Here is a 21339-nt window from a genome sequence, read left to right as displayed (position 1 = left end):
CTGTTCTAATTATGGGATATATCATTAAACAATATATGCTGTTTTTCTTTGGTAGCAGGGGTAAGCATGCAAATAAACATTTAGTGTCACTGCATTTTATCTAGTGACTAAGGAAAATGCGACATGTTTACTTTTTTCTCTTGAAATCAATGGATCTGAGAATGGGGTCCAAAACTCTACTATTCCTTTTTCAATAGTCCTATGATAATTACTTGATTTCTCTATAAGTAGAATGTGTGTGTGTGGGACTAGAATAAGATTCACATATATGGGGCTGGGTAGTGTTGCAACTGGTTGAGCACACATATTAAAATCTGCAAGGACGCAGGTTCAAGCCCCTGGTCCCCACTTGCAGGGGGAAAGCTTTGCGAGTGGTGAAGCAGTGTTGCAGGTGTCTATCTCTCTCCCTCTGTATCCCCCCTCAGTTTCTGGCTGCCTCTACCAAATAAATAAAGATAATGAAAAAAAGTAAAAAAGAGAAAAAGGTTCATGTATACAAATATTTATATTGGCTCTCAAATGAACAAATATCGGGTACTGAATATAGCAGAAGGAGAAAAAAAAACCCCAAATTATAAGGGACCCATTCTTGGATTTTTTTCAAATATTTATTTATTCCCTTTTGTTGCCCTTGTTGTTTTATTGTTGTTGTCATTGTTGGTTAGGACAGAAAGAAATGAAGAGAGAAGGGAAAGACAGAGAGGGAGAGAGAAAGATAGACACCTGCAGACCTTCTTCACTGCTTGTGAAGTGACTTCCTGGCAGGTGGGGAGCCAGGGGACCGAACTGGTATCCTTATGCTAGTCCTTGCACTTTGCGCCATGTGTACTTAACCTGCTGCGCTACTGCCGACTCCCAAAGGACCCATTCTTGGTAGGGTGAAGTAAGTATACAAGCTATCCAAGCTTATAGGTCAAAAATGACATAACAGAATGCTGTAGCTAATGAGGCTTTAGCTTTAACTCAGCAGCTGATGGCCTGCTCCAGGTCATTACTCTTCAAAGTCTATCTGGCAGAGATTCTGTTTTTCCAAAGGAACACAAAAACCTTTGCTTCTTTTGCAAACTTCCATGGCATGAGACTGGCTCCATTACAGCAACAGGAGTTAGGCATCCTCCAAAAGCCTCAGAGTTGTCATGTCTGTGGAGATACATTCCCTAAGTGAAAAACCAGGGGATACATTTTCTAGGGCCCTTACATTCAGAAATGTGATGGTATTCATTTGACCAGAGTAAGACTTAAGTAGACAAGCTTCTTAACTATCAAACAGGAACTACAGAAAACTGTCTTGTTACTCTGTTTTTGATCTGTATTTCCTCCCTCCTCCAAATAAGTATACTCATAACTAAGTTACTGCCACTGACAGTTATTGTTAACTTAGTACCGAGAAGAAGCATCCCTTCCCTCTTACCCACATGCAACGCAATCTGCTTTAGTTGATAAAATGTAAGTACATGCAACCTGAACACCCCCAAATGTGTTTGTGTCATCAGTCTTGAGAGGAACATGTCCCACTGGTCCAGTGACCTGGGAAAAATGAATACCATATGCAGTCAGTCTGCAGTTACTCTATGACCTGGGGAAGGACCAGTCAGGAATGGTCAAACCTTAGATACATGAGGGAGAAATAAATCCTGTTATATCCACTAAGTTTTTTTTTTATATTTATTTTATTTATTTATTCCCTTTTGTTGCCCTTGTTGTTTTATTGTTGTAGTTATTATTGTTGTTGTTGTTGGACAGGACAGAGAGAAATGGAGAGAGGGAGGGGAAGACAGAGAGGAGGAGAGAAAGATAGACACCTGCAGACCTGCTTCACCGCCTGTGAAGCAACTCCCCTGCAGGTGGGGAGCCGGGGTTCGAACCGGGATCCTTATGCCGGTCCTTGTGCTTTGCGCCACCTGCGCTTAGCCCGCTGCACTAAGGCCTGACTCCCTCCACTAAGTTTTAGAGTGACTAAGTGACTACGTTTTAGAGTCTTAGAATTTAAGTGACTAAGTTTTAGGCTGACGGTTGTTCCCTCCCTACCCTCCCCCTCCCCCTCAAAAAGTACCCGTACCATCTTAATGTCTGGAACATATCTATTTAGTTCTGGGAGCAGAGTTAAAACTTAAACTTCCTGGTTAGGAATAACTCTTCGTCCTACAAATTATTCTATTTGTCTGGTATTATGAAGGCAATTCATTTAAATGCATATAAGTAGTTTTAACTATTAATATTTATGCTAACAAAACTTAGTAAGTCCCAAAGCATCTAGTTTTGAGACAATGATAATACAATTACATTTTCTGACAAAATGCTACCTCCACAGGAGCACCATGGCATTGGGGGGACCCTCTCAGGCTGGGGTATTTTTATATCTCTACAACTCTCTCTTCTGAAATTAAAAGATAAAAAAGTTGGCTTGGGAGCAGTGAAATTACACATGTGCCAGGCTCTGGAATGGAGGGAAAACAAGTACTGCTTCCCTCAACAAATGTGCAAAACTAATTGATGATCTAAGACTACAGAAGTTACTGAATTCAAAGGGGATTTTTACAGGGAAGACTTCCTATAAAGGGGTTACCTGACAGGCTCTTGCCCTTAACTTAGCTGTGGCATACCATAAGGTGGGGTACCCACCTTAGCAATACACTAGGGACTATATAGTCCTGGAGGTGTGCCTATTTTGCCATTCAAAAAAGCAGGTATGAGGGGCTCAGTGAACACATTACCATGCACAAGGACCTGGGTTCAAGGCCCTGGTCTACACATGCAAGGGAGAAGCATTTAGCATTACAGTTACAGTTGTCTCTTTCTTTTCCTCCCTGTCCCTCTTCCCTATCGATTTTTCTCTGTCTCTATCCAATAAATTAAATATTTCCTTTTTTTAAGTTAATAAAAAAGAAAGAAGTACACATTTTATAGAAATAACTTCAACTAGCTCCTATTTACAAAGTAGTTAGGTATCTTTAATAATAATTTATAGTTATTAACAAATTAATCATCATACTTGATTGATGCAGATATCACAACCCAACCCTGTCATTCAACAGATAAAGGAAGCAGTACTCTCAAGTTTTACACAAAACTAAAACTAAAAATAGGCTCCCTGCTCCTGCATCTTACTAAAATGATGTCTTAGGCAGTTATATACAACTGACAAATGGGATCTGATGAAGTAGAGGTGTCTGACTTGATTTAAACTGGTGTGGTTGGTTAAAGGGGATTTTAGTGAGGTAGTTGAATCTTGCCTGAAGACTAAGGCCAAAACAAACTATGTATAAAAGCATAACCGGTGGAGAAGATAGACTTTGAGTTCAGTGACAAAAAGAATGGTGTGTTACAGTACCACAGGCGTGCTTAGTAGGATCCAAACTCTGCAAGAGTCTTGTGTTAATTCTGCAGGCGAACAAAGGTTTATTCTTTCTTTCTTTATTTATTTGAACAGAGGAACAGAGAGCATTATTAAAGCTAAAACTGGGAAGTGTGAGAGCCAGGGAGAGAAAACTGGAAGGTCACACAGAAGTAGCTCAAGATGACAGTAACAGAACCATCACCATGATCTGCAGGTTATCACATTGGAGACCCCATTACAATTAATGTAACATGAGTTCAGCTTTTAAAGTGTGTGGAAGACAAGGAAAGAAAAAAGCTGTGAAACAATATACTCCAAAACAGTAACAGTTGCCATCTTTTGATGCTGAGGCTTTCTTTAGAAAAAAAGATATTTCAAAGTTGGTAAGATAGCTCACCTGGATAGTGCGGCTGCTCTGTCATGCGCACTGGAGGTTTCTCGCTCTCTGTCTCTATCTGAAAAAGGCAGCTTAGAGTGGTGAAGTCCTGGCAATGACAAAACTTATTTATTTATTATTACTATTATTATTATTTTAACCAGAGCACTGATCAGCTCTGGATTATGGTGGTGCAAAGGACTGAACCTGGGACTTTGGTTGCCTCAGGCATGAGAGTCTCCTTGCATAACCACTATGCTATCTACCCTCTGCCTGACAAGACTTTTTTTTTTTTTTTAATTTCTTATAACGAACATGTGTTTCTTCATAATGGAAACTGGTAGCTAAAATTTTTGATGGAAATGATGTGCTTGCCAGCCCATGTTGTTCCTATTGATGAGTTCAAAGCACAGGAAATTTGTAGATGAAGTGCTCTGTAAAACTGCTTTTAAATGGAAAGTGCTTGAAGGTTCACTTCACTCCCCAAGATGATTTGTCACCAACATATTTTCTTGAGCTCCTGGTGTCTTTGAGTGTTTCCATCCGCACAAATACAACAAAAGCATAATTTAGAACAGGTGACTAGTAAACATTTTGAAATTAAATTTTATTAAAAATGCACACTTTTATTGCGGCACTAAAGTTGAATAGATAAAGATGTCTGGCCAACAGTAAGATTTCTGACAAAAACTGGTGAATGAAAATAGTCCTCAGGGGCCGAGTGGTGGTGCACCTGGTTGAGCGCACATGTTATAGTGCTCAAGGACTCAGGTTCGAGCTCCCGGTCCCCACCTACAGGGGGAAAGCTTTGCAAGTGGTGAAGCAGTGCTGCAGGTGTCTCTCTGTCTCTCTCCCTCTCCCTATCACTACCTTCCCTCTTGATTTCTGGCTGTCTCTGTCTAATAAATAAAGATAATGCAAAAAAAAATAGCCCTCAATCCTATTTAGCTATGAATTAAGCCTCCTCAAAGAATGACTTTTCAGTTCCTTCTCAGTTTATGTAGTGTGTGTGTATGCACATGTGTACATGCATAGGGAATTCTAGAATTAACAGTGTGGTTAGAAAGGAACCATCCTGAACATCCTATTGTGTCATAAATACTTTCACTTAAACTTTATCAGTTAAGCTGCTAATTCTGCTACGTAGGTATTGTTAAATGGCTGTTTATTTTTCTATTGTGTGGATTATATCATAATGTGTAAATCATGAATGCTTTTCTTCACTGTTTGCTACTTTCATGAGAAATGTTACAAAGAAAAAAAAATTATTTTGTGGCACTGAATCTTGAGCATACAAGATTATACCACCCCTAGACCAAGTTTTAGTTTCAGATAGGGAGAGGCTAACAGTGGAGGAGAGAGGAAGAGAAAAAGTGAAAGGGAGAGACACCCCAACACTGACCCATCATGTGCGGAGCCTTGATGGTGCCCAGGACACTCTCATACAGTGCCAGGGTTCAAACTTTCACATAGCCCCTCTCTCCCTTTTTCTTTCTTCCTTTGCCACCAGGGTTACTGCTGGGGTCTTAGTGTTGGCATCATACTGTTCTTGGAGGTCTTTTAAATTTTTTTTTTTTGATAGAGGGTGTGAGAGAAAGAGAGAAATATGAAAAAAGACAGAAGTTAAGATACCTGCAATGCTGTTCCTCCACTGATGAAGCTTCCCCTTGTAGGTGGAGACTGGGGATTTGAACCTGGGTTCTTGCATATGATAATATATAAGCTCTACTGGGTGAGCCAACACCTGGCCCCTGTAACATAAATTCTTAGGAATTCCCCCCCCCCCTTTTTTTAACCAGAGCACTGATCAGCTCTGTCTTACGGTGGTGCAGGGGACTGAACCTGGGATCTCACAGCCTCAGGTATGAGACAATCTTTGCATTACCATTATGCTATTTACCCTCCCCCCCAAGTATAACTCTCTAGAAGCAAACCAAATATATATATATATAATATAAATCGGGAGTAAAAAACAATAAAGAGATACCACTTCACTCTTGTGAAAATGTCATACATAAGAAAGGATAGAAAGAACAAAAGGAGCCCTCCTGCACGGCTGCTGGTGGGACTGTAAACTGGTCCTTCTCCTGTGGAGAGCAGTTCAGAGAACTCAGAAGACTAGAAGTGGATCTTCCCTATGACTCTGCATTTCCTCTCCTAGGGGTATATCCTGAGGAACCAAACACACCCATCCCAAAAGATGTATGTATATATACCTATGTTCATAGCAGCACAATTTGTAATAGCCAGAAAACCTAGAAGCAACCCCAATATGCAGCAACAGATGAGTGGCTGAGCAAATTGTAATGTATATATAACAGACGGAATACTACTCAGCTGTTAAGAATAATGAATTCACCATCCCCTCATCTTGGATGGAGCTTGAAGGAATCCTGTTAAGTGAGATAAGCCGCAAAAAGAAAGATGAATATGGGATGATCGCACTCATAGACAGAAAAACAAGATCAGAAGGGAAAACATCAAGCAGAACTTGGGACTGGAATTGGTGTATTGTACCCAAGTAAAAGACTCTAGGGTTGGGTTAATCCTCCCACCAAAGAAATTTAAAAATATGAGTGGAGGGAGTTGGAGGCATCGCATCTCAGTGCCATGGCACTGGGGGAAGCGCCAATGATAGAGATAGATTCTATTGCCCCCCCATTTGAATAAAAATGTGGCTCAGGAATCGTGAAATTGTGCATGCTTGAGATCCTCATTAAGAAAAACATATACAGGGGACCAGGCAGTGGCACATCGGGTTAAGCACACATAGTGTGAAATGCCATGCGAGGATCCCAGTTTGAGCCCCTAGATCCCCCTGTGGCCCCTGCACATCTTTCTCTTACCCTCTCTGTCTTCCCCTCTTCTCTCAGCTTCTCTCTGTCCTATCCAACAACAACAACAACAACAACAACAAAAATAAACTGGAAAAAATGGCCAGGAGCAGTGGGTTTGTAGTGTAGGCACTGAGCCACCAGTGATAACCTACAGGCAAAAAAGAAAGAAAAGACATGCATATATATGAAATGCATTATTAAACTACACTGTAGAAAGTTCTCACCAAGATACTCTTAAACCAGAAGTATACATATCCTCAGCAACACTCATAGAATTTATTTTTAAAGTCTTGCATATTTGATTAAGTTAAAGGCTGATAGGTTTTTTTTTTTTTTTGGATTAACTGTCCATTTTTTTTACTCAATCTTCTAGTAAGGTACTCATCACAGTTTGTTATTTTTTTTTGGAAGGGCCTTTTATATATTAAAAGCATTCATATTCTGCACTTGCTTAAATTAAAAAGAATTTGAAGTCACTACATCTCCCAGTAATGTGAAGCTCTATCTGTATACAGTAAATAACGATACATTTCCTAGGCATGTTGAATATTTCATGAACGTTTTTGTGGCGTTAGCAAAACTTGATAGTCCAAGTAGAATGTGCTTAAATGGGCTTGGCAAAGAACATAAACAATTTCAACATGCTGGGGTTTCTTGGTAGTAGTTACATACATTTGCATTAGTAAGGAAAATAATAAAATGAACCTCAAAACTGTCGCCTTCACACCAAAATTATATATATTCTGTTATCTACCTGATTAGGAAAACAGGATCTACTTTATCACTCATAGTTTGTTAGCAGCAAGAAAGATGTAGCAAAACTATAAACTTCTTAGAAAAGTCAGCTTAAGAAATACTTATTGCACTCAACAAATTGTTTGGCTTTGTATGTTAACTCTCTTTTCAATCACCAGGTTCCAGATGCCACCAGGATGCTGGCCAGGCTTCCCTGGATTGAAGACCCCACCAATGTGTCCTGGAGCTCCGCTTCCCCAGAGACCCATCCTACTAGGGAAAGAGAGAGGCAGACTGGGAGTATGGACCGACCAGTCAAAGCCCATGTTCAGCGGGGAAGCAATTACAGAAGCCAGACCTTCTACCTTCTGCAACCCTCAATGACCCTGGGTCCATGCTCCCAGAGGGCTAGAGAATGGGAAAGCTATCAGGGGAGAGGGTGGGTTATGGAGATTGGGTGGTGGGAATTGGGTGGAGTTGTACCCCTCCTACCTTATGTTTTTGTTCATTAATCCTTTCTTAAATAAAAAATTAAAAAAAAAAAAAGAAATACTTATTGCCCACTACATTGGAAGAAGCTTCAGTGCTATGATGTCATTCCCTGTTTCTCTCTATCTGGAAAAAAAATCAGCACAGATTCTCCCCCTCTCTGTCTTCCCCTCCTCTCTCTATTTTTCTCTGTCCTGTCCAACAACAATGACATCAATAACGATAATAATAACCACAACAACGGTAAAATAACCAGGGTAACAAAAGGGAAAAAATGGCCTCCAGGAGCAGTGGATTCGTGGAGCAAGCACCGAGCCCCAGCAATAACCCTGGAGGCAAAAAAAAAAAAAATCAGCACAGATTGAAGCTCCAGTGAAAGAAAAAAAATGGTGGTACTGCAAGGACTAGTGCAAGGATCCTGGTTCAAGCCCCCAGCTCCCCACCTGCAGTGAGTTCACTTCACAAGTGGTGAAGCAGGTCTGTATGTGTCTTTCTCTCCCCCTCTGTCTTCCTTTCCACTCCCAATTTCTGTCTGCCCTATCCAATAGCAACAATAATAGCCACAACAATAACAGTGGGAAAAAAATGGCCGCCAGGGGCAGTGGATTCGAAGTGTAGGTACTGAGCCCCAGAGATAACCCTGGAGGCAAAAAAAATTTTTTTGGGGGGTGATATTTTATATTAAATGTCATGACTGTTACTAAATAGTGAAATGTCCACTACAGTAAATTATTTCCACCATTCCCTTTAATATTTATTACTCAATTATATCCAAAAGGACAGGAGAGAACTTAGAATAAAAGCTGCATTGACAATAGATCCACCTCCTTAAAGAAAAGACCATCCCAGTAAAGGACTTAGGGATATAACTGGGAGGGGGGACAGTCACCTTTGAAATCCCCAATGAAGACTGGTTCCTGGTTTTGAGTACAAATCTGAACATGGAGCTACCTGGCAGCAATAGCAGACGGCAAACAATGAGTTGCGTGGTTTTTGCTACTTACTAAAGTTAGATAATTAAACACTCATTGCACCCAAATATACTCCTTTTATTTTAAAACAATACTTTCGGTTGAGAAGGAGGAACAATTAATTGCTCAGCAGTGACTCAGTGGTATTTTCTTTGTTTTGGCTATGTATACCTTCAGTTACCAGTGGAGAACAGTCTTCCTCCAGACAAGTTTTTGGTTATACATCTTCTATCTACAAAGCCTTTCAATTGATTCAGTGATAGAGATGCTCACTGAATTGTTCTTAAGTTTTCAATTTAATGTAAACAGCTATTCACTGAATCACTTCCCCCCTCACTAATTAATTCCTTACACAGAGTAAATCTCTTGAGCTTCTAGCAATTAGAGAAAAAAAAAGTGCAGTAAAAATGCAGCCAAGGTTTTTTTTTTTTCTATCACCACCTATAGGGGCCAGAAAGTGTTGTCATGGAGACAACAGCTGCTAGGTTGTGAGTGACAGGTCTCAAGAGAAAAGTGTCTTGGAAAGGAAAAACATCTCCAGTTAAAAAAAGATGTGGCTAGGGAGAAACCAATGCAAGCTCTCTTACTAAACATGATAAGGGAGCTCAGTTGCAAGGTATATTAAAGCTAGCAATAAATAAATAAAATAAAAAACATTTCTCCTTTCTTTCATGTAACAGAGGGTAGATTTTCCTTCCAAGGGGAACAGATTTCTTTTAAGTAAATCTCAAGCATATGTACATATCTCAACATAATTACATTTCAAAATTGGGATTCACACTGATGCACCAAATTGGTTGCCTTAGTAATGAGATATCACCCAGGCAACAGATTTGCTGCTCTTTCAGGAAAGCAAATCATCTGCTTCCAACTTACAGAGGAATGGGCTAGGGAAGGAGTGGTAGTGGTTTCTTATTGGCAGTATCTGAGAGGAGATAAACAAGGACAAAATTATTTTTGACACGTTGCCATATTTTCCAAGTGTGCTTTTATCTTTTCTGTTTATTAATTGGTTAGGAAGAGGACCAAAGGCGGGAGGATGAGGGGAAGAGGGAGGGAACTAAAGACACAGGGAGGGAATAAAGGGGGAGACAGAAGAAAAGATACTTAGTTGTTTCAATTTTTGCTGAAGCATTTTCCGTTATTCTAAAAGAGCTTTGTATTTGTTAATATGTTAACACTGGACACTGGGCAGTGGCGCACCTGGCAGAGTGCACATGTTAACCATTTGAAAGGACCTTAGTTCAAGAAATTGAAAGAGAGAGGAGCCGGGTGGTGGCACACCTGCTTGAGAGCACAAGGACCTGGGTTCAAGCCCCCGGTCCCTACCTGCAGGGGGAAAGCTTTGTGAGTGGTGAAGCAGTGTTGCAAATATCTCTCTGTCTCTCTCCCTTTCTGCCACTCCCTCCCCTCTTGATTTCTGCTGTTTCTACCCAATAAATAAAGAAGATGGTGATGATAATAATAATAAAGATAGGGAGAGAGATATCTGCAGCATTACTTTACCACTTGTGAAACTTCTCTCCCTGCAGATGGAGACTGGGGTCTTGAACCTTGGGTCCCTGCGTATGGCAATGTGTGTGCTCTACTGCCTAGCTAGCCCCTATTCTTGCATTTCTTCTTTCTTTCTTTCTCTCTTTCTTTCTTTCTTCCTTCCTTTCTTTCTTTCTTCCTTTCTTTCTTTCTTTCTTTCTTTCTTTCTTTTTGCATTTTCTAAGGTGAACTCTTTGGGGGTGCTCAAATTTGAGCATAGCTACTTCACAGAGACTTGTACAGAAGGTAATATATAAGAACAGTCATTATAGTTTTATTCTGAATGTCAAAAAATGGAAAAATTAAAAAAAAGGAAAAATTAAGTAACTATTACAAGGAAAACAAAGGCTTTATTTGGCCCCCATGAATTCACCAGGGCTTCATGCCTGTGCAGTTCCACTGCTCCTGGCAGGCTCTTTCCATCTCAGATAAAAATGGGATAGAGCAGGGCAGGAGGTAGCTTACCCTGTAGGAAATATCCACTTACTACACGGGAGTTCCTGCAGAAAAGAGCTTCATAGTGAGGGGTGACCAGCACAGGGAGGTGAGCAGGGAACAAGGAGCACTGCCCAACTGACAGAGGAGGGGCTGTATGAGAAGGAATGAATCACCAGAGGCCACACATCTCCAATTAATTTTATTGATTTTAAAGTCTACCGTGTCAGATACGAGAATAGCTGTTCCTGTTCTTTTTTGTGGGCCATTGGCTTGTAGGATAGTTTTCCATCCTTTCACTTTAAGTCTGTGTTTGTCTTGTTGAGTTAGGTGGGTTTCCTGTAGACAGCATATTGTTGGATTGTGTTTTCTGATCCATCTTCCTACTCTGTGCCTTTTAATAGGTGAATCCAGGCCATTGACATTTATTGATATCAAAGACTGAAGATATTTTAATGCCATTCTTGTAGATTTTTAGAGTGTTCTGACATATGGTATATTTGTGGTGGTCTGTTTATAGGAGTCTTTTCAGAACTTCTTTAAGGGCAGGCTTGGTGATAGTTGAATCTTTTAACCTTTGTTTGTCTGAGAAGGTTTTTATGCCTCCATCTAGTCTGAATGACAGTCTAGCAGGATACATTAGTCTTGGTTGAAAGCCTCTCTCATTGAGGACTCAATAGATATCTTGCCATTCTCTTCTGGCCTGTAGTGTTTGTGTGGAGAAGTCTGCTGCTAATCTTATGGGTTTTCCTCTGTAGATGACTCTTTGTTTTTCTCTTGCAGTCTTCAGGATCCTTTTTTTTTTAAATATTTATTTTATTTATTTATTCCCTTTTGTTGCCCTTGTTTTATTGTCGTAGTTATTATTGTTGTTGTTGTTGTTGGATAGGACAGAGAGAAATGGAGAGAGGAGGGGAAGACAGAGAGGAGGAGAGAAAGATAGACACCTGCAGACCTGCTTCACTGCCTGTAAAGCGACTCCCCGGCAGGTAGGGAGCTGGGGTTTGAACCGGGATCCTTATGCCGGTCCTTGTGCTTTGCGCCACCTGCACTTAACCCGCTGCGCTACAGCCTGACTCCCTCAGGATCCTTTTTTATCCTTATTCCTGTTCATTCTAAATATGATGTGTCTTGGTGTTTTTAAGTCTGGGTTAATTCTGTTTAGGACTCTCTGGACTTCTTGAACCTTTGTCTTTGATGTTGTCTAGACTAGAGAAATTCTCAGCTATTATGTCCTGAAGAATGCTTTCTTGCCCTCCCTCTCTTTCTTCCTCTGGTAAGCCTATAATGCGTATATTATTTCTTTTGAAGTTATCCCATAGGACTCTGTTGTTGTTTTCAGCATCTCTTAATCTCTTTTTGAGATCTCTTACTTCTTTTTTAGTTGTCTCTAATTCATCCTTGATCTTGCTAATTCTGTCTTCAGCCTCATTGATTCTGTTCTCTCTGCCCTCTACTGTTTTCTGGAGTTCATCTATTTTGTGACCCTGTTCTGATACTGTTTTAGCTTGTTCAGCTAGTTGTGTTCTTAGCTCAGCTATTTCTGCTTTCAACTCTCTAATAACCTTGAGATAATTAGTGTTTTCTTCCAGGGTCTCATTTATTGTTTCTGCATTTCTGATGACAATTCTTTTGAACTCTTTACTCACTCCTGTGATTGTTTCCTTAACTAGTGTTTGGATGTTGACCTCATTATTTTGTGGTACAACCTTTGGGGGGCTTTTATCTGGACTCTTGTCCTAGTTCATTTTGCCAGTATTTCTTCTTGTTGGTTTAACCATTCTATGTAGTATTTTATGAGGTCCCTCTCTCAGTACTTTTCAAATTACTGATCACTCTTGCCTGGATTGACTTGTGTCTATGTAACGTAATTAAAGGGTTCACAGTTGTAGAAATCACCAGTTGTTTCAATATTATTTTAATCCCTGAGTTGGAGCACAGTAATGTAAAAGCCTTTTTTGTTCTTTTTATTCCCTGTAGGCTATGGGAGCCTTGAGGGCTTTTAAACTATAAGTAAGCTTCTTAGCTTAATCCCTCACTCCTGACCAAGAGATACAGCAAGATGGGGCAGAGATAATCCAGTGGTTATGCAAAGAGACTTGTCATAGCCCCACCACTAGGCCACCAAGGTATAGATCTTCTCCTGAATTTCCTGGTTAGTTCTTTGTTCCCTGGTGTCAGCTCAGGATCTCCTCCCTGCTGCAGCAGCTTCTGAGGGCAATAGCAATGGAGACTCACAGTTGCATTTAGTGAGTCTTAGGGGAGTCCTCTCCTCCCTTCAGCTGTCTTTTTGTTGGTGAAACAGTCTGGAGGTGGTGTCCTAACTGGTAAACTGCCAGACTGTTACCAGCCACTTAATCTCTCCTTAGGCTCCTGTCCGTCTGCAAGCCACACATATTAGCACTCACCAATGATTTGGTGGTTTCCTGAAGTCATTCTAGTCCTGTCTTGTTGTGGTCCCAGATGATCTCCTTTGGTATTCCTAGTTGACCAGGGAGAGAAGAGGATAGAAACACAGCTGCTGCTGCTCCGTAGCCCCACCTCCCTTACCACTCATTTTTAAATTCACCATTCTCCTTCACAGACACCTATCAGTGTTGGTAATGTGTATAGTCTACCAGGCATGCTACCACCAGGTCCCTTTATGATAATACTGCAAAGACCACTTGCTACCTGTTTCTTCTGACAGCTAGTCAGTGGTCACTATTTGGTGAAAGACATATATTTATTTATTTATCTTCCCTTTTGTCGCCCTTGTTGTTTTTCATTATTGTTGTAGTTATTATTGTTATTGATGTCATCATTGTTGGATAGGACAGAGAGAAATGGAGAGAGGAGGGGAAGACAGAGAGGGGGAGAGAAAGACACATGCCTGCAGACCAGCTTCACCGCTTGTGAAGCAACTCCCCTGCAGGTGGGGAGCCAGGGGCTCGAACCAGGATCCTTATGCTGGTCCTTGTGCTTTGCACCACGTGTGTTTAACCTGCTGTGCTACCGCCCGACTCCTGAAAGACATATTTTTATAAAGATTTATTTATGTATTTTAGAGAGTAAGAAGAGGAGGGAGAGAACCAGAGCAACACTCTGGCATATGTGATGCTGGGGACTGAACTTAGAACTACAGTGCTCTATCCATTGTGTCACTTCTGGGGACATAACGCATTTTTCTTTAATTATTTTGACAGTTATGATCAAGCAGTAATTTTCTCATCACATATTGCATGGACTGGCACTGGAGGCAACCTCTTTATCTTACACTAATGCCATGTCCCCTGCTATGATTCAACTTACTCTTTGCCACTGGTTATCCAAACATCTCAGTTTCAACCTACTCATGGCTTAAATGTTACTTTTATGAAAGCATAAAGTTCTCTAGGACCATACATTCTCATTACAAAGGAGTATACATGTGTCAAAAACTGATTCATACTTTCAACAGCAGTGTTTCAACCGTGGTGAAAAATATACGCTGGTTTATACACCCAATAGTAAATGTCCCTAGATGTCTACCAAGGCAATTTATTACAATAAAGGACTCAAGGCAAATTCATCCTCCTTTCTCTCTGAGCATGATGCTCATCACTTTTGTGGTTGGTTTTATACACTTTCCTTCATCTGCATGAGTCCTGTTTGCTTTTCCTATGAAGAGTGCAATCTAACGGATGTCACTGGCCTACAAGTGAATTGTGGTTAAGACTGTGGACAAAGACCGGACTACTGTGGTTGAATTCCAATTCTGAGATTAATCATCTGTGCAACCTCTAGCAAGTTACGTAGCTACTCGGTACCTTTAGTTTCTTTTCTTTCCTGCTAAATAAAAATATGAAAGATACTCATATACAGGCACTTAGTTAATGTCAGTAACTATTACTCAGTTAGCTATGTTATTTTCTTTTAACTTAAGAGCAGAGATAAGAGATTTTAAAAAATATAATAATTGGGGAAGCAATTACAGAAGCCAGACCTTCTACCTTCTGCAACCCTCAATGACCCTCGGTCCATGCTCCCAGAGGGCTAGAGAATGGGAAAGCTATCATGGGAGGGGGTGGGTTATGGAGATTGGGTGGTGGGAATTGTGTGGAGCTGTACCCCTCCTACCTTATGTTTTTGTTCATTAATCCTTTCTTAAATAAAAAAATTAAAAAAAAAGAAAACTAAAAAAAAAATAATAATAATTACTCAGTTTTTTTTTAAAACTTTTAAAAATTATCTTTATTTATTGGATAGAGACTGTCAGAAATCGAGAGGGTAGGGCAGATAGAGAGGGAGAGAGACAGAGAGACACCTGCAGCCCTGCTTCACCACTTGCAAAGCTTTCCATCTACTGGTGGGGACCGGGGGCTCGAACCCGGGTCCTTGTGCACTGCAACATGTGCGCTCAACGAGGTGCGCCACCACCCGGCCCCAATAATTACTCAGTTTTAAAAAAACAAAATACCTGACTGGTTTCACTATAAAGGCAGTTTTTTTTTGTTGTTGTTTAAAAAATATGGAAAACACCATGGTTTCATGCTATTGCTTAAACATCACAATAAATAATAAATCGGGATGGGGCAAGTGAATAGTTAAACTAATAAAATCCAATTTTCAGATAATGGTTCTATTCACACCTTTTTTCTTTTTCTAATTTGCAAAATTATTATGCTTTGGTTTATATTAACCTTTGAGACAACTTATAATTAGCAGCTATGACATTATTGCCAGTTTCAGAATTTGCTATTTTCACTATATGTTTATGTCTTTATGAACCATTTTCAATCCTTCACAAGATCCTTCTTATGTTTGGGGCTATGATTAACTCAATAATAAGAATACCCAATGTAGGAGGTCGGGTGGTAGCTCAATGGGTTAAACACACATGGCACGAAGTGCAGGGACTGGCATAAGAACCCTGGTTCGAGCCCCCGGCTCCCTACCTGCATGGGAGTCGCTTCACAGGCGGTGAAGCAGATCTGCAGGTGTCTATCTTTCTCTCCCCTCTGTCTTCCCCTCCTCTCTCGATTTCTCTCTGTCCTATCCAACAGCGAATGACATCAACAACAATAATAACTACAACAAGGGCAACAAAGGGGGAAAAAAATGGCCTCCAGGAGCAGTGGATTCATGGTGCTGGCACTGAGCCCCAGCAATAACCCTGGAGGCAAAAAAAAAAAAAAGAATACCCAATGTAAATTTAGCTAAATATAAGAATGTTACATTGTTAAAAATAGGATAAGCCAACCAGTTAATAAGTCCTTGTGATAAATAAGCTGCATTTGAAACATACAATATTTAAGGATGAAATATATAAAATCAAAATAACTAAGACTAGCATGCTCCACTTTCAAAGGTACCTCATCTGTCTTACTTTTTGTTGTCACTGGGGCTTCACCACTGCAGGCCTACTTCTTCAAATAGAGACAGAAAGAAAGACATTACAACACTGAAGATTTCTTCACTGTTGTGAGGGCTAGGCTCAAATCTGGGCTCTACTCATGACAAAGGCAAGTGTGCTATTTAAGTGAGTTATCTTCCATCAGGCAGTAAGAGTTCCATTGCTCCTGTCCCTTAGTGTGTGTTGCATAACATTTCGCATAACAGTGCACACAACTTAGGCATCAGATGATGCTCATAGATTATAATTATTATTATTATTTTGCACATGTCTATGAAGTATTGGGGACTAGGCCCATGACTTCACTCACACATGCAAAGTATTCACTCCACCAGTGAGTCACCTCAGTGACCTAAGTATTATAATTTTTATGCAGTATGATAATGCCATACTATGATCCTCATCTGTAGAGATTATACTAGTATGTAAGGGCAAAATTATAAGTCTGGGATTTCCTTTTGAAAATACCAAACAAAATAAATGGCATAAAACAAACACAAAAGTGCGAAGTAAGTGGGGCCAGGCAGAAAGAAAGCAGAGGTGCTTTAGAGACAACTGAGATAATACTTTTTTTGTTGTTAGTGTTGCTGGGACTTCATTGCTCTGGGTTAACTTCTGGGGGGGACAATGGGGAGAGGGAGAGAGAGAGAGAGAGAGAGAGAGAGGGAGAGAGAGAGGGAGAGAGAGAGAGAGAGAGAGAGAGGGAGGGAGAGAGAGAGAGAGAGAGGTGCACTACAGCATTCCAGTGCTGTGGGTGCTGGAGGCTTGAGCCTGGCTTGCACACATGGCAAAGCAGGTGCTTTCCAGGTGAGCTATCTAGCTGTTCCCACTATCACTTTTTTCTCACCCTTTAATGCTACTTCTTATGTATGAGTTGGGTCATGATGCAGGAAGGTGGGAGAAATGGGCTCTATTTTTGACTCACAGAGCTGTAACGGACTAAATTCTGTGGGACACTGACAACTGAGAAAGAAATAAGCAAACTGGCACTCACAGGAAATGAGTTCAGGGGAGTATGACATCATTATTATTCAGACTGGAAGACTTTTGAGGTGCTTCTAACAGTTATAATAAAATTACAGTCACAAACCGGAACTGTTGAGAGCAATCTGAGAGGGGTATTGTCACTTTGGTTCAGGACCAAACCCTGAGCTCAAGTCAACCTCTTGAAAAGTTATGAGAAAACAGAGTATCAGCTCTCAACAAGGACAAAAACACCACAGGTAATTAATAAAGATCAAGAGGAAGTATTTGAATATACAGAATAATAGATATGTGAAACAATTTATTATGGAAGAGATCCAAAACTTGTAAATTCTTAAGACGAATGGACAGGAAAAATGCAACTTGCAACATAAATAATACTTCTTACATTGTGAAAATACAATTAATGTACAAGTACCCGGGTTCGAGCCCTGGTCCCCACGTGCAGGAGGAAAGCTTTGCAAGTGGTGAAGTAGTGCTGCAGGTGTCTCTCTGTCTCTCTCCCTATCACTCACTTGATTTCTGGCTGTCTCTATTCAGTAAATAAAAAGGTGATAAAAAATTTTAAAAACTTAAAAAAATAAAAAAATACAATTAATATCCCAATCCAAAAGTTTTTCTGAGTATCAGGCAAAATAAATGAAAGAGACCAACACTTAGAAACATTTTGGCAACTGAAAGAGCAAGCTATCATTATTTGCAAATGGTATAATCATTTACCTAGAGTAACAGAATCAACAAATATGATCAACAAAGGTTTCATTCTGGGTATAGATAAATCGACATAAGCTGGTATCATTGCTTTGTCATCACTGTCATGTAGATAATATGAAAAAAATTTACAGCAACAACAAAATATCTAGGAATTAACCATGGACTCATGATTTCTTTAAACTCTAAGTTTAAACACCAATGAAATGATCTAAATAAATATAATCTATACTATTAGGATGATTTAACATTGTAAAAATATCAGTAATTTCAAATTCATCTATAAACTCACACACAATGCAATCCTAATAAAACCATAACTGAAATTTATGAGTTCAGTAAACACATTAAATTTATACTGCAGAGTAAAGGTCTATGTGTAGGCTAACCAGTCTTAATAAAGAAGAGTAAAGATGAGGCCAGGTGGTGGCACACCCAGTTAAGTACATGTATTACCCCACAACCATCCTGGGTCCATACTCTCAGAGGGATAAAGAACAGGGAAGCTATCAAGGAAGGGGATTGGATATGGACTTCTGGGGGTGGGAACTGTGTGGAAATATACCCCTCTTATCCTATAGTCTTGTCAATATTTCTATTTTATAAATAAAAATTTTAAAGTACACATAATACCATGTACAAGGACCCTACTTTAAGTCCCCATGCCTCATATGTGGGGGGATGCTTCACAAGCTGTTAAGGTCTCTCTCTCTCCCCTCCCGTTAAATTCTCTGTCCTAGAGCTAGAAGGAATTATGTTCAGTGAGCTAAGTCACAAAGATAAAGATGAGTATGGGATGATCCCACTCATCAATAGAAGTTGAGTAAGAAGATCTGAAAGGGAAACTAAAAGCAGGACCTGACCAAATTGTAAGTAGGGCACCAAAGTAAAAACCCTGTGGTGAGGGGTAGACATGCAGCTTCCTGGGACAGTGGGGGGTGGGAGTGAATTGGAGGGATGATTCACAGTCTTTTGGTGGTGGGAATGGTGTTTATGTACACTCCTAGTAAAATGTAGTCATATAAATCACTAGTTAATTAATATGAGAGGGGGAAAATTAATTGTATGTCTCGAAGTTTTTCAAAACACAAACTGAATCTTTTCAATATATAGGCTGTGTAACTGATATGCAGACTCTCTCAAAAGCCTAGACCAAGTAGATCAGAAGCAACCAATAGCACAGCTATATACAAGATACTGGATACTGTACAGCAAACCCTAACAAAAGGACTTTTCAAAGTTAACCCAATTACCAAACAATGTGATGATAACATTAACTATCAATTGTCTTTTTGAACCCTAAGACAGCAGGAACCTCACATCTCCACTATAGAGCCTCTACTTCCCCCAGTCCTGGAACCCTTGGATAGGGCCCACTTTCCCGTATGCCTCTCCCAATCCATATCAAATAATATTGCATCTGCCGATCACAACCTAACCAACACAACGATTGCCACCTCAACATGCTTCACCTCAGACTGTGTCCAGAGACTTCACGTGTGGAATGACAACCCTTCAACTTCATTACTCGGGTGAGACCTTTCCTTTCATAGTATACTCTAATTTCATCTCAGGTGGTTCACTTTCTAACAAAGTCCCAAAACCTAGATATACACCAGTTTCTGTGAGAGAGAGCATATGTTCACACGTATCCGTAAACTACTGCAAAATATATGCCTGAAAGCAGAAGTGCACTAGAGTTTGCAGTGAGTACCCCCCTAACACTTCTTCTCCACTATTCCAAGCTTTGGGTCCATGATTGCTCAATAATTTGTTTGGCTTCGTATGTTAACTCTCTTTTCAGTCACCAGGTTCCAGATGTCATCAGGATGCCGGCCAGGCTTCCCTAGACTGAAGACCACACCAATGTGTCTTGGAGCTCTGCTTCCCCAGAGACACACCCTACTAGGGAAAGAGAGAGGCAGACTGGGAGTATGGACTGACCAGTCAATGCCCCTGTTCAGCGGGGAAGCAATTACAGAAGCCAGACCTTCCACCTTCTGCAACCCACAATGACCCTGGGTCCATGCTCCCAGAGGGATAGAGAATGGGAAAGCTATCAGGGGAGGGGGTGGGAAATGGAGATTGGGTGGTGGGAATTGTATCCCTCCTACCCTATGGTTTTGTTAATTAATCCTTTCTTAAATAAAAATAAAAAAAAATAATAAAAAAATTCTCTGTCCTATCAAGTATAGTAGAAAGTAAAAAAGAAAAAGGCCACCAGGAGTGGAGGGTTCATAGAGCTGGCACTGAGCCCGAGTGATAACCCTGGTGGCAATTAAAAAAAAAGAATAAATGTGAACTTAACACCCAGCAAGACATACTACAATAAGAACTGTGTAACACTAGTGCAAAAAAACAGGCAAATATATAATGGAACAGAAAAGAACTTACAAAAGTGGCACCAGAATATAATTCATGAGTCGTGAAGCAGTGCTGGCAGCTCTCTCTTCTATCCAATTAATAATAAATAAATGTTCTATCCACTGTACCACCTCTTGAGTCACTATATATTGTTTAAAAAAATATTTATTTATTTATTTATTTTCCTTTTTGTTGCCCTTGTTGTTTTTATCATTGTTGTGGTTATTATTATTGTTATTAATCTCATTGTTGCCGGATAGGACACAAGAGAAATGGAGAGAGGAGGGGAATAAAGGGGAAGAGAAAGACAGACACCTGCAGACCTGCTTCACTGCCTGTGAAGCGACTCCCCTTCAGGTGGGGAGCCAGGGGCTCGAACCGGGATCCTTACGCACTTAACCCGCTGCACTATGGCCCGACCCCCTATACACTGTTTCTTAAAGTAAACTGATTTATATATAAAAAGTATGGAAAATGATCTTCGTAGGAGGGATGGAAAAAAAAATATATATATTCCTTCATCCACTCAGGAGTGGATGAAATGAAAAGGGGATCCTACACAGATCAGTGCTGACAGGTATCATGACCTAATGGGGGCTATTGAGCTCACACCTTGGTCTTGTGCTGGTGATGAAAAGTGATGGCTGAGGAAGGTGATTTCAAACACATCGGCAAAACTTTTGAAAACCATGATTAAAAACAGAAGTATCCTAACCGAGGCAGCAATGGGTGGGGGGTTGGGGATGACTAGGGGACTGGTTTAGGCATTGCTTTGACTTAACTACCAGAAGACAAAAATGTTTTCAAACTTTTGAGGATAATATAATTCCGTGCTTAGGCAGTCAAGTAAGTATTCCAGAAGTGAAGACACTAGGAAACATTCGAAGATATATAGTTTTTTTTTTTTAATTGATTATCCAGCCCAAGTCTAGTCGAGAAGCAGTTACAGAAGCCAGACCTTTCACCTTCTGCACCCTATAAAGAATTTTGGTCCATACTCCCTGAAGGATAAAGAATAAGGAAGCTACCAACGGAGGGGATGGGACGGTGATGAGAACTGTATCACTTGTACCCCTATTATCTTACAATCTTTTTAATCATTATTTAATCATAAAAACGACCCATACAAGACAAAACAAAAAAAAATCATGAGCATTTTTTGAACGAAACAAAAACATTTAGCAAAATTTTAA

General features: G+C 40.2%; 1 protein-coding gene across 2 annotated transcripts in view; it reads right to left on the bottom strand.

Annotated features, from left to right (window-relative positions):
• The window catches only part of MYO1D (myosin ID), a 386590-nt gene that overhangs the window by 198397 nt on the left and 166854 nt on the right, over window positions 1-21339 (bottom strand). The gene's annotated exons all lie outside the window — the stretch shown is intronic.

Source organism: Erinaceus europaeus, chromosome 12, assembly GCF_950295315.1.
Source record: "Erinaceus europaeus chromosome 12, mEriEur2.1, whole genome shotgun sequence".
Taxonomy (NCBI): domain Eukaryota; kingdom Metazoa; phylum Chordata; class Mammalia; order Eulipotyphla; family Erinaceidae; genus Erinaceus; species Erinaceus europaeus.
The sequence above is the reverse complement of the archived record's forward strand: the minus strand, read 5'-3'. Positions and strand labels throughout refer to the sequence as shown.